At 49.0% G+C, this 13,757-nt stretch overlaps 1 long non-coding RNA gene across 1 annotated transcript; it reads left to right on the top strand.

Annotated features, from left to right (window-relative positions):
* The first annotated feature begins 225 nt into the window (after nucleotides 1-225).
* On the top strand, nucleotides 226-3,872 carry LOC147985042 (uncharacterized). The gene is made up of 2 exons (XR_015616386.1): nucleotides 226-590; nucleotides 3,565-3,872. It is a non-coding gene; the product is annotated as an uncharacterized LOC147985042 (long non-coding RNA).
* Nucleotides 3,873-13,757: the final 9,885 nt, after the last annotated feature.

Here is a 13,757-nt window from a genome sequence, read left to right as displayed (position 1 = left end):
TTTGGGCCAAGTCTTTTAATTAATAAAAGTCATTTGCTTTTGGCATTAAAAGAAAACAGAAGCTAATTGAAAGAAACAAAAAAAAGACTAAAGAAAAAGGAAAAGACCTATCCTACTGTGCACTTAGGCCTTCTGCTACTAAGCAGGCCCAGCCCACCTCCATCGCCTCCTACCTCCTGTTCACAGAGGAGGGCGTGGCGCTCATCGTCCGGTGCCATGGTCGGCGATGCACACGCGTCGGGCATCCGTTGGACCTGCGGGGGAGATAAGAACGACGCCGCGAACGCCCCTGCGAACCCTAGTTCATTCACCTCTCCCCTCTCACTCACCCTCGTTGTTTTTCCCGTCGCCCGAGAGATGGTCGTCACCGCCGCTGCTCACCCGCGTGGACACCGTCCTCGAATCGCCTCCGCAGCATGTCCAGGAGGATTTTCATCGTCCGCTACGGCACCTTCACCACCGGATTGGAGCCGGGAACCCCCATCTCTATCACCCACATCGTCTTTGTCCTCGGATCGCCGTCGTCGGTCGCTTCGATCCGCCGCCGTTCGACCCACTCCGGCTTCACCAAGCTGCTCCTCGTCACTTATGTGAGCACCACGTGGTTCCCCCTCTGTTACCGCCATCAATCTCGTCGCCTAGCACTTATCCCCATGAGCTCCGGCTCGGCCGTCCGCCGCGGCCAGCGGGCTCATCACGGCCGTTTCCCCTAGCTCCCTCTATCGATGCGTGTGTGCTCTTGGAGCTAGCTAGACGCCATCAACCCACTCTGTCCATCAAACTCGTGGCCGTATGCTCGAGTTCGTCGGAGCTAAGCCACCGCTGTCATTGGACATCAACGCTGCTGTCGTATTCGTCCACCTCCGCATGGGCAACCACCCCCGCTGTGCTCGCCCGCCACAGCTTCGCGCTCACGAGCCCCTGACCGCAACCAGCCCCGCGAGCCTCCCCAGCCGTGCCCCGGCCGAGGTCTGTCCACGCCCGTGTGCGCCCAAGGTAGCGACCGGCCGCAGCCTCCTGCGCCCCGCGCGCGCCAGCCCGCACCCACGCACGGCTGCTGCCGATGGCGCGCGCCCACGCACGCGAGTGCGCATGCCCATCCGGTCGCTGCCTAGCCGCTGCTTCTGCTGATGCTTTGCTGCTGCTGTGTTTTTCTATCGTCCGCTGCTAGTTGCTGCTGTTCGCTGCTACTGACTGCTGCTCAAATGACGTCGCTGCTCTACTCTAATGCGGCTGCGCCGCTGCCTCTACTTGCTGCTAGTTTTGCTACTACGATGCCGCTGTTGTGCGCTGCTTGTTGCTTCTAGTGGCCATGGCCATGGCTAGCATGTGTGCGCACGTGTTGTGTGCGTTGAGTGTGTGCGTGCTGTGTGTTTGGTGTGTGCACTGTAGCGCATGCTAGCTTTTGCAAATCTACACTGGTTGCCAATTTGTAAATCATCAAAACAACAACAAAACTTTTCCGGACATGGAAAAAAATTATACGGATATGTAGTACACTTGTCAAGGTTCAAAACATTTCATTGGACCAAATTCAAAAGGTGTGAGGTTTAAATGCTATGAAAATGACAAAAGTCTAAGTTCTGTTAAGTGAAAGACTGAAAACAGCTCTATTTTCATGGCTACTTTAGAGTTGTTGATGATTAAGCTAACAAACTCTAATATGGATAAAAGTGATACTAACATGTAGATCGCAGAAAAATGCTCACAACTGATATAAGGCACAAAATCATAGAATGTACAGATCAATAGCAATAGCCTCCGGAAAACGGCTAAGTGGTGTTTAAAACTAAGGGCTTCTCAGACATAGCAGAATTTCAGATATTTTTATAGAACTTTGGAAATTCATAGGAATTCAATCGTAGCCCGGATCGAAAAACTTTCTACATGAAAGTTGCTCAGAACGACGAGTCGAATCAGCATACGCTACCCACATACCCGCCGGATACCTCTAACTATTCGAACCTGGAACATTCCCCCTCCGATCACCTATCCGACATTTGTCCGGAACAGGGAAAACTTTCCCGGATGGGTTCCCCCTTCCTCGGTATCGTGTAGCACTGCGTTAGGTCACCACTAGCACCGCGTATTGCCATGTTATGCTTTCTGATGCTTTGATTGCTCTATTATTTATTGTGTTCCCCTCCGTTACTTCTTTTCGGTAGACCCCGAGACTGCTGCCGATACCCCTATGTTCGACTACATCGACGACGACCCCTCCTTCTTGCCAGAGCAACCAGGCAAGCCCCCCTCCCTTGATCGCCAGATATCGCCTACTCCTTCTCTCTACTTCTTGCATTAGAGTAGTGTAGCATGTACTGCTTTTGATTAATCCTATTCTGCTGCATAGCCTATCATTGTTGCTACAATTGTTGATACCTTTACGTGCAATCCTACATGCTTAGTATAGGTTGCTAGTACCCCATCAGTGGCCCTACATTCTTGTCCGTCTGCTATGCTATACTATCGGGCCGTCATCACTCGGAAGGTGATCACGGGTATATACATACTACACTATTATATGTTATACAGATGGTGACTAAAGACTGGTCGGCTCGTAGAGTACCCGCGAGTGATTCACAGATTGGGGGCTGAAAGGACCTTTGCCCCGACGGCCCTCTGGGTGGATCTTTGTGGCGGAGCGACGGGGCAGGTTTAGACCACCCAGGAGAGAGGTGGGCCTGGCCCTGGTCGGCGTACGCGGTTACTTCAATATAACACGCTTAACGAGATCTTGGTATTTGATCTGAGTTTGGCCACTGGCCTATACGCACTAGCCAACTACGCGGGAACAGTTATGGGCACTCGACGTCGTGGTATCAGCAGAAGCCTTCGTGATGTCAGCGACTGAGCGGCGTGCGCCGGGTTGGACCGCGTAACGCAACTTCCTTTGTAATGGAGGTTGCTAGGTTTGCTCACCGGCCGCGTACGCAATGTGCAGGTGTGCGATGGGCAATGGGCCCAGACCCCTACGCGCTTAGGATTTAGACCGGCGTGCTGACCTCTCTGTTGTGCCTAGGTGGGGCTACGATGTGTTGATCTTCCGAGGCCGGGCATGACCCAGGAAAGTGTGTCCGGCCAAAGGGGATCGAGCGTGTTGGGAAATGTGGTGCACCCCTGCAAGGAAGTTGATCTATTCTAATAGCCGTGTCCCTCGGTAAATGGACAACCCGGAGTTGTACCTTGACATTATGACAACTGGAACCGGATACTTAATAAAACACACCCTTCCAAGTGCCAGACACAACCGGTGATCGCTCTTTCACAGGGCGACAAGGGGAGGATCACCAGGTAGGTTTATGCTATGCGATGATACTTGGTGAACTTACCATCTACTCTCTTCTACATGCTGCAAGATGGAGGCGGCCAGAAGCGTAGTCTTCGACAGGACTAGCTACCCCCCTCTTATTCCGGCATTCTGCAGTTCAGTCCACATATACTACCCCCTTCCATTGATACCAATGCATATGTAGTGTAGCTCCTTGCTTATGAGTACTTTGGATGAGTACTCACGGTTGCTTTTCTCCCCCTTTTCCCCTTTCTATATCCGACTGTTGCGGCCAGACGTTGGAGTCCAGGAGCCAGACGACATTGTCGATGACGACTGCTACTACTCGGGAGGTGCCTACTACTACGTGCAGGCCGCTGACGACGACCGGGAGTAGTTTAGGAGGATCCCAGGCAGGAGGCATGCGCCTCTTTCGATATGTGTCACGGTTTGTGCTAGCCATCTTATGGCAACTTGTTTAACTTATGTCTGTACTCAGATATTGTTGCTTCCGCTGACTCGTCTATGATCGAGCTCTTGTATTCGAGCCCTCGAGGCCCATGGCTTGTAATATGATGCTTGTATGACTTATTTTATTTGTAGAGTTGTGTTGTGATATCTTCCCGTGAGTCCCTGATCTTGATCGTACACGTTTGCGTGTATGATTAGTGTACGATTGAATTGGGGGCGTCACAAGTATACTGATTGTTTCTACCATGGTGTACAGATTTTTTATCAAATTGCCATGGTCTACCAAGTAACAAGGAACATGCTTGCATAGGTACCACATCACAATCAACATAATCAGCATATGTAGAGATACTAAAATGCACACGAACAGTACGTGTTACCTTAATCTTGCCACTGTTGTTGAACCATTGGATGTAGTAAGGATGATGAGAACATCAATACCATTGTTACACCCACAGCCCCTGCTGCTATGCATACTGGACCAATTAGTAGAGCTCGCGCACGCCAATTGAATTATCAGGTACTTCCGTTTCTTGGTAATGATTCTAATGTTCATGAGAATATGATGCTGCCTAAATTGGATACATTTGTTTTGCTTACAAATGAAGGGCCTGGCATGGATAAGACGGATGAACACTGGAGCAAGATCAAGCATGGAGATGATGGCATGCGCAAGGGGAGCCAGAACGGAGTTACAAGTGATGATTTCAGGACTTTGAAGCCACCATAAGGAGTGCATGAAGCCTTGGACGAAATATACAATATGCCACTTCATAAATTTCGTCCAGGGGCTATTCTAGGTGCTACGTCACCTTATTATTGGGCCAAGCCCATGTATTTTCGAAATACTTATGTATAGGATGTTTTTAGAGTCCGTATGTGTGGGGAAACAAGAGTCAGGGTTGGTTTCGGACCCCTCCTCCAAGGGCCACGAAATTCCCCCCTCTTCCTCCATATATACAGCCCTTAGGGCGTCATTCAGACTTTGGGTTTTGTTTAGATTAAAGTTTGTCATAGCTGCAACTTCGCATACTTCATTTGTGTTCAACAACCAGACAAAGGCGTCATAGAACCCCACCTTTTATCAATAAAGCTTTCCTCTTATATTCGCAATATCCAGATTGCAATCTTAGTTTCTTGCTTGTTCTTCGTTTGCCTACGGGAAATAGACCTTCGTGGTCAGGTTGATCGTGCTCCGGCGTGGTCAATACCTCTCGGAGTTGGTTTAGCGATTGCTAAGGCGCGACGTCCTCGCACGTTCGTAGTCAGATCGTCAAAGTCGACTTCCTCCAAAACGATAGCCACCATCTCATCGAAAGACGGAGAAGACCGGCTACCCTTGTATCATCCTTAGTTGTCCGTGGATCATGTATCTTTTCTTATGTACTCGAGGATCTAGCACATGTGTGACTTATTTGTGCTGGTTTAGTGTTTCCTCTTGTGTTTCCCCTTGTCTTTTCCCTCGTTTCCCTCCTCATGTTCTTCGTGTTCATCGTGGGATCCACTCCTTTCGTGAAAGATCGGCTGATTAGGGTTCCACCCTACATCATCTTGGTATAAAGAGCCACGTTGATCACGATTTCGGAGCCTCCCCTCTTTGTTTTCTAGCCTAATTTTGTTGATTTTGTCCCTAATTCAAAAATTCCCCGCAAAAATAGCCCCCAAATTTTTTTTTGTGATTTGTTGGTGTGAAGAAGTTTTGTTGGATTTGATCCGTGGATTTCGTGTGTTGCAGGTAGATCTAGCTTTCTATCCACTTTTCCCCAATTTCTATCCACAAATTTCTCTGAATTTTGCCCAGATTTGACCTCTCCTCGCGAAGATCTTCGAATCCATCCACGGATCCAGAGCCCGGACATCCGGCCCTACAAGCCCGGACATCCGGCCATCAGGCCCGGACATCCGGCCCCTGGCAGCACCACTTCCTCTCCACCGCCTGTTTTCTGTCCATTTTTCGCCAAATTGTGTTCCGGTTCCCACATATACTTCCGCAGACCTCCACCACTTCCTCATAGCACCACCATATACCACATACACAACCACCGCTTAACAACTCCAACTACGACAATTTTGGTCCAACTTTGATTTGAGAATTTGAATTGCGTTACCGTGTCCTACTTGTGTTTCGGCTATTTAGGTACGGTTCGACATCAACATCACCACCGCTCATCTTCGCCACGGACGCGTCATCAACAACGACCACCTCGACTACATCTTGGTATTCGGTCCACCATTTTGACACCATACCGTAAGCAAGAAGGGTAACCTCGTCTTGGTATCGTGATACATCATTCTTGCCATTACATTGATAGCCATCATAGCCTTATTCCTTTGCATTGCTTACCCATCGAGACTAGCCATTGAGTATTGCCGGCAATGAGACTTGTGCACATTAGTGATCATACTTCAAATAGCATACATACATCATTGTTGCATATCTTGGTATCATCTCTTGTGTCACAAAGTTGTCATCGCATACACAATTGCTATCTTGGTTCGTCAAGCATTGCACGAGAAAAGAGCTCAAACAACAAAGAGCCAAACAAGCTTTTAAGCAAATGGGAAAGATAAGCAAAGAGCTTTTAAGCAAGAACCATAGCATCATACAACATTAAGATTGTCATACTCGATCATCTTGGATCATCACATAGAAACACCTTGCATAGAGCATACTTGGGATAGAAGTCGTTGCATTTTTGCTTAGTAGGTTGTGCACAAGTCTTTGTATCCGCCTATTGTGCAATCGTGCTAGCGTCTTTCCAGTGTTGTGCAACAAGAGCATTTTTGCGGATTCCACATTTTGGCTCATCCTTGGTTGCACGACCCCGCTTATCTTTTTGCGTGTGTGTTTCCATGTACATTTTATTGCTTGGTCTACGTGTTACATTGCAATCTTGCGAATTTTTTCCAACATTATTGAAGCTCACTTATAATTGCAGAAAATTTTGTGCCACCATCCTAACCAAGCTCCACCATAAGATTTTACTTGTGTAGGTGTGAGAAACTGACAAGAACTAGTACCAATTGTGCTATTTCCTTGTCCTACATTGGAGTGATCATCGATCCACTTTCAACTTCGGTCAAGGTACATTTGGTATTCGTTCTTCTCTTTCTACCACTCACATTTTTCTTGGAATGATGGATAGGCCAAGTACTTCTACCAACCCACTCTTCATTGAGCACGACGACGACATGAACTCCTACGTCACCAAGAGCAACCTCTTTGGTGCACAACGTGCTTTGCATCAAGAGCAACAAGCAATGAGTGAACGCATTGACAACCTCGCCGCCGACCTGCGACTCTTCAAGCAACGTACAAGGGACTACTTCGACCACAAGCTCGACGATCGCAAGCAAGAGAATGACACAAGGATGGACGAGATTCGTGCTTTGCTGCTCAACCGCTCTTATTTCACTTCGTCCTCTTCAAGAAGGACCCGCTCAAGTCGACACCCCGACTTCACCCTCACCGGCTCAAGTACACCGACATCGAACACTCTTCGCCATGCCGCGTGCAATGATCGCCAGGCAAGCCTCAATCCTCTACGCGACACCGACTCTCAAGAGCACCAACAACGTCAAACCCAAGAGGCTTTTGCACTAGCACGAGAACGGCAACGACAACGCCAACATGAAGAGGAAGAGCGAGCGTGTTTACTCCAAGATGCACAAGATACCGAGGCACAACGCCAAGAACAACAACTCCGTGAAACTCAAGCACTTGCGGCGCAACAAGCCCTCTGAGATTCAAGTCGAGCCGTAGCCAACCGAGGTCGACAAGCTTGTGAACAAGAAGAAGCACTTCACGAAGAAGTTCAAGAACAAAGATTTCAAGCTCGCGTGCATCGTCAAGTTCCTCCTCGAGCTCGACAAGCTCCTCCACAAGCTCGCCAAGAACATCAAGTTCATCAAGAGCATGAAGACAATGGAATTCATCCACGACAAGAGCAACATGAGGTTCACAACCCTCCTCACCAAGAGCAACACGAGCTTGACAATCATCAACAACATGGGCATCATCATCCCCGACCCCAACACAATGAAGAGCAATGCTACGGCAAGCTCAAGTTCACCATGCCCAAGTTCAACGGAAGCAACGACCCCGAAGAGTACGTATCATGGGCATTGAAGGTCGACAAAATCTTCCGTTTGCACAACTTTGAAGAAGAGAAGAAGATCGCAATGGCATCCCTTGAGTTCCAAGACTATGTCCTCATTTGGTGGGAACAAGTTATCGAGCGTCGAGAGGCAAGAGGTGAACCACCCATCACTACTTGGGCGCAAATGAAGGATGTCATGAGAGCACGCTTTGTGCCTACCTACTACAACCGCGACCTCTTCAAGAAACTCCAACTACTCAAGCAAGGAACCAAGAGCATTGAAGAGTACTGCAAGGAGATGGAGATTGCCATGATAAGAGCCAATGTCATGGAACACGACGAGCAAACAATGGCACGTTTCTTGAATGGACTCAACCATCCTATCAAGAAGATCGCCGATTTCCAACCATACTCGAACCTCATCGAGCTAGTGCATCAAGCTACAAATGCGGAACGTCAAGTGCAAGACGATTTCAAGTATGCCAAGTTCTCATCAAGTTCTACGGCTTCTCCAACAACCAAGCTTCAACGACTCCAATGCTGTATACCAAGCCTTCTACAAGCAACGTCGACAAGTCGAGTTCCAAGAAAGCTTCGTCAACTCCAAGTCATCCTACTACTACAAGCAACTTCAAGCCGAGAGCTTCATCATCATCAACCCCCACTGATGAGACCGTCAACACAAGTTCCTTCAGATGCTTCACATGCGGAGGCCGAGGCCACAAGTCCTATGAGTGCACCAACAAGCGGACCATGATCCTCAATGACGATGGCACCTACGACTCGATGAGTGAAGGAGAAATGGACGCTCTTGAGCAAGTCGCCATGCACCGGCAAGTGAATGATGAAGAGGAACAAGTCTTTTGCGATGAAGATTCAAGTCGCGCTCTTGTTGTCTCCAAGGTCTTGACTTTCCAACATCACCAAGAAGAAGACCAAAGATGCCACATATTCCACACCAAGGCTGGTATCAATGGAAGATCCGTCAAGGTCATCATCGATGGAGGGAGTTGTCATAATCTCGCAAGTGAAGAACTTTGCTCCAAGCTCCAATTGCCCATGACGAAGCACCCGCATCCATACAAAGTGCAATGGCTTAGCGACTCCGACACTATCCAAGTCAAGCATCGAGTACAAGTCTCCTTCAAAATTGGCGCCTATGAAGACAGCTTAGAGTGTGATGTCGTCCCAATGACCGTTTGCCACCTTCTCCTTGGACGCCCATGCCAATTTGATAGAGGAGTCATCCACAACGGTCGAACGAACCACTACATCTTCAAGATGAAGGGCAAGGAGTACGTACTCCGTCCCATGTCTCCAAGCCAAGTTGTCGCCAACAAGCAAGCCACCCATCATGGAGATAATAGTGAGAGAGCGAGCCACCAAAAGCCCAAATCAAGCACCTCCATGATGAGCGAAAAGAAGAACTTAGTCCTAATTGCCACCAAAAGTGGGATAAGAGGAGTGTGCGAGAACCCATCTAGTGTCCTACACTATGTCCTTTTGTGCAAGGACAATGAACCACAAATTAACACCTCTCACACTCTTCCTCTAGTGTTGTCTTCTCTTTTGCAGGAATTTCTTGATGTTTTCCCCGACGAGCTACCTCCGGGACTACCTCCACTATGAGGCATCGAGCACTGCATCGACCTCATCCCTGGAGCACCTCTTTCGAACAAAGCCCCCTACCGCGTCAACCCCGAAGAAACCAAAGAAATACAAAGGCAAGTAAAGCATCTCATAGACCATGGATATGTGCGTGAAAGTTTGAGCCCTTGTGTCGTCCGGTCATTCTTGTGTCAAAACAAGACGGTAGCTTTTGCATGTGCTCCGATTGTAGACCTATCAATGCTATCACCGTTCGTTATAGGTATCCCATTCCACGCCTTGATGATATGCTTGATGAACTTGGCGGTGCCACTATCTTTTCAAAAATTGATCTTAAGAGTGGTTACTATCAAATCTGCATACAAGAGGGTGATGAATGGAAAACCCTTTCAAAATCAAGTTTGGGTTGTATGAGTGGTTAGTCATGCCTATGGGTCTACCGGAAGCACCGGCTACTTTTATGCGTCGTATGAATCATGTTTTTCGCCCTTTCATTGTTGTGTTTGTTGTGGTCTACTTCGATGATATCCTTGTTTTTAGCAAGTCTCTCAAAGAGCATGCCACCCATGTCTGAACCATTTTGCAAACTCTTCGAAAAGAGCATCTCTATGCTAATATGGAGAATGCCTTTTTGGCGTTGACAAGCTCGTTTTCTTGGGTTTTGTTGTTTCCTCTAAGGTTGTTCATGTTGATGAGTCCAAGATCAATACTATTAAGACTTGGCCACAACCAACCAATTTGCAACAAGTGCATAGCTTTCTTGGCCTTGCGGGTTTCTATCATCGCTTTGTGAAAGATTTTAGCACCATTGCTTCGCCTTTGCATGCTTTGAGCAAGAAGAATGCGCCTTTTGTTTGGGGACCATCCCAAGATACCGCTTTCAATGAGCTTAAGAATTTGCTTACTCATGCTCCCGTGCTTGCTTTACCCAACTTTGACAAACCCTTTGAGATTCATTGTGATGCTAGTGGTAATGGCATAGGAGGTGTGTTAATGCAAGAGATGCGCCCCATAGCTTACTTTAGTGAGAAACTCTCCGGCGCGCAACTCAACTACCCCATATATGACAAAGAGCTATATGCTTTAGTCCACATTTTGCATGAATGAGAATACTATCTTCGCCCTCATGAGTTTATCATTCATACCGATCATGAAACGCTCAAGTATCTTAAGGGCCAAACCAAGATGAACAAGCGTCATGCTAAATGGAGCGACTTTATTGAGTTTTTTCCTTATGTCATCAAGTACATTAAAGGTAAGGAAAATATTGTGGCGGATGCCCTTTCCCGCATATGCATGCTTGTTACTCAACTTGAATTGGATGTCATTGGCTTTGAGCATATAAAAGACTTGTATGAGCATGATCCTACTTTTGCTACTCCTTATGCCAAGTGTTTGACGCACACCTCTTGGGATCGCTATTACATCAAAGATGGATATCTTATGAGAGCTAACAAGCTTTGCATCCCGAGTCTTCTCTTCGTTTGTTGCTTTTGCAGGAATCTCATGGAGGAGGCTTAATGGGACATTTTGGACGAGACAAGTCGTTCGCAACGCTCTCAAAGAACTACTATTGGCCCAAGATGTTTCGTGACGTCAACCGCTTCACCAACCGATGCTCTACATGCCGCAAAGCTAAGTCTAAAGCTCAATCCCATGGCCTTTACATGCCTATACCAATTCCATACCAACCATGGGAAGATATTACCATGGATTTTGTACTTGGATTGCCTAGGACTCGCAATGGAAAGGATTCGGTATTTGTCGTTGTGGACCGTTTCTCCAAGATGGCACATTTCATTCCTTGCAACAAGATAGACGATGCTTCACATGTTGCCAATCTCTTTTGTAGGGAAATATTGCGTCTTCATGGAGTGCCAAAGACGATCGTCTCGGACCGCGACGTCAAGTTCCTAAGCTACTTTTGGAAGACCCTATGCGCCAAGCTCGAAATCAAGCTACTCTTCTCCACGGCTTACCATCCTCAAACCGACGGCCAAACGGAGGTGACCAATCGCACACTCTCCGCTTCGAGTACTCATCAAGAAGAACATCAAGGAGTGGGAGGAGTATCTACCTATCGCTGAGTTCGCCTATAGCCGCGCAAGACACTCAACAACCGGCAAGTCCCCCTTCGAGGTCGTCTACGGATTCAAACCTTTGTCCCCATTGGACATTCTCCCTCTACCACTACAAGAGCGCATCAATATGGACGCAAGTGCACGTGTGAACCATCTCAAGAAGGTGCATGAAGATACAAGGCTCAACATCGAGCGCCAAGTACAACGACTTGTGATCAAGCTCAACATCAACAAGCACCCCATGGTATTCAACAATGGAGATCTTGTATGGCTACACCTTCGCAAGGACCGCTTCCCCAACGAACGCAAGTCCAAACTTCGACCACGCGCAGATGGACCCTTCAAGGTGCTCGAACGCTACAGCAACAGCGCCTACAAGATCGACATCCCACGTGACAAGTACTCCGTGAGCGACATCTTCAACATCAAAGATCTCTCACCCTACCATGGTGATGAGGATTTCGATCCGAGGACGGATCTTCCCCAAGGGAGGGGAGATGATGCGGAGCATCCCACGATCATCCCCATGTATGCACCTACACCTCCAACGACACCACTTGGACCAATGACAAGAGCCCGAGCCAAGGCTATCGAAGATGAGGTGAACTCACTCCTCTCCGAACTCCCACTTTCGATGCATGAGACATGGCTACTACCTAAGTCCGAGTTGTTGTGCATGATTAGGTATCAAAAGGATCCTCCCGGAGATGCACATGAAGATGTACAAGCCCCCAAGTTCACGGATGAAGAAAACCAACGGAAGGAGTCAAGGACACCTCCCAGGCCCCGGACATCCGGCCACGACCCCGGACGTCCGGCCCCTGGAGCTTCACCCACCACAGCCACTCAGCCGCCAGGACACTACAGGCCGCGGACATCCGGCCTCGCCAGCCCGGGCATCCGGCCCTTCCCAAGCCCCCGGATATCCGGCCTCTAGCCCAGAAATTCTGACGCCTCCGAACCCGAGAGCAACAAACCAGTCGCTCCAACCCGGACATCCGGCCTCCTCAGCCCGGACATCTGGCCTCGCGTGAAAGCCCGGACATCCGGCCCAACGCCCGAATGTCCGGCCTCCCCTGTCTGCGCACAATGAAGGGCCGAGGCCCGTGTACCCCTTCACCCCCCTAGACTATATATACTCCTCCTCGTCCTACTTTCTAGGGTTAGCAAAGGATTAGCTCATATTTTGTGTGAGAGCTTTGCTCATCCACTTGGATACCTTCTCCTTGGAGATTCGAGCCTCCACCAGAGAAGATCCCCCAAGCGGATTCAAGACCCCGTTTAGGGAAGAACTCAAGACCTCCTCATGGAGAAGACCGGCTACCCTTGTATCTGTTGGGTTTCGTAGTAATTTCAAAAAAATTCCTACGCACACGCAAGATCATGGTGATGCACAGCAACGAGAGGGGAGAGTGTGATCTACGTACCCTTGTAGATCGACAACGGAAGCGTTAGCACAACGTGGTTGATGTAGTCGTACGTCTTCACGGCCCGACCGATCCAAGCACCATTACTCCGGCACCTCCGAGTTCTTGGCACACGTTCAGCTCGATGACGATCCCCGGGCTCCGATCCAGCAAAGCTTCGGGGATGAGTTCCGTCAGCACGACGGCGTGGTGACGATCTTGATGTTCAACCGTCGCAGGGCTTCGCCTAAGCACCGCTACAATATGACCGAGGTGTAATATCGTGGAGGGGGGGCACCGCACACGGTTAAGGAACGATCACGAAGATCAACTTGTGTGTCATGGGGTGCCCCCCTGCCCCCGTATATAAAGGAGCAAGGGGGAGGGGGCGGCCGGCCTAGGAGGGGCGCGCCAAGGGGAGTCCTACTCCCGTCGGGAGTAGGGCTCCCTCCTTCCTCGTTGGAGTAGGAGAAGGGGAAAGAGGGGGAGAGAAAGAAGGAAAAGGGGGCTGCGCCCCTTGTCCAATTCGGACCAGAGGGGGGGGGCGCAGGCCTCCTTCCTTTTGGCCTCTCTCCTCTATTCCCGTATGGCCCAATAAGGCCCATATACTCCCCGACGAATTCCCGTAACTCTCCGGTACTCCGAAAAATACCCGAATCACTCGGAACCTTTCCGATGTCCGAATATAGTCGTCCAATATATCGATCTTTACATCTCGACCATTTCGAGACTCCTCGTCATTTCCCCGATCCCATCCGGGACTCCGAACTCCTTCGGTACATCAAAACTCATAAACTCATAATATAATTGTCATCGAAACCTT

The sequence above is a fragment of the Triticum urartu genome, chromosome 2A (assembly GCF_056163025.1).
Source record: "Triticum urartu cultivar PI428250 chromosome 2A, HENAU_Tu73, whole genome shotgun sequence".
Taxonomy (NCBI): domain Eukaryota; kingdom Viridiplantae; phylum Streptophyta; class Magnoliopsida; order Poales; family Poaceae; genus Triticum; species Triticum urartu.
Note: the sequence above shows the minus strand (reverse complement) of the source record. Positions and strands in the feature narration are given on the sequence as shown.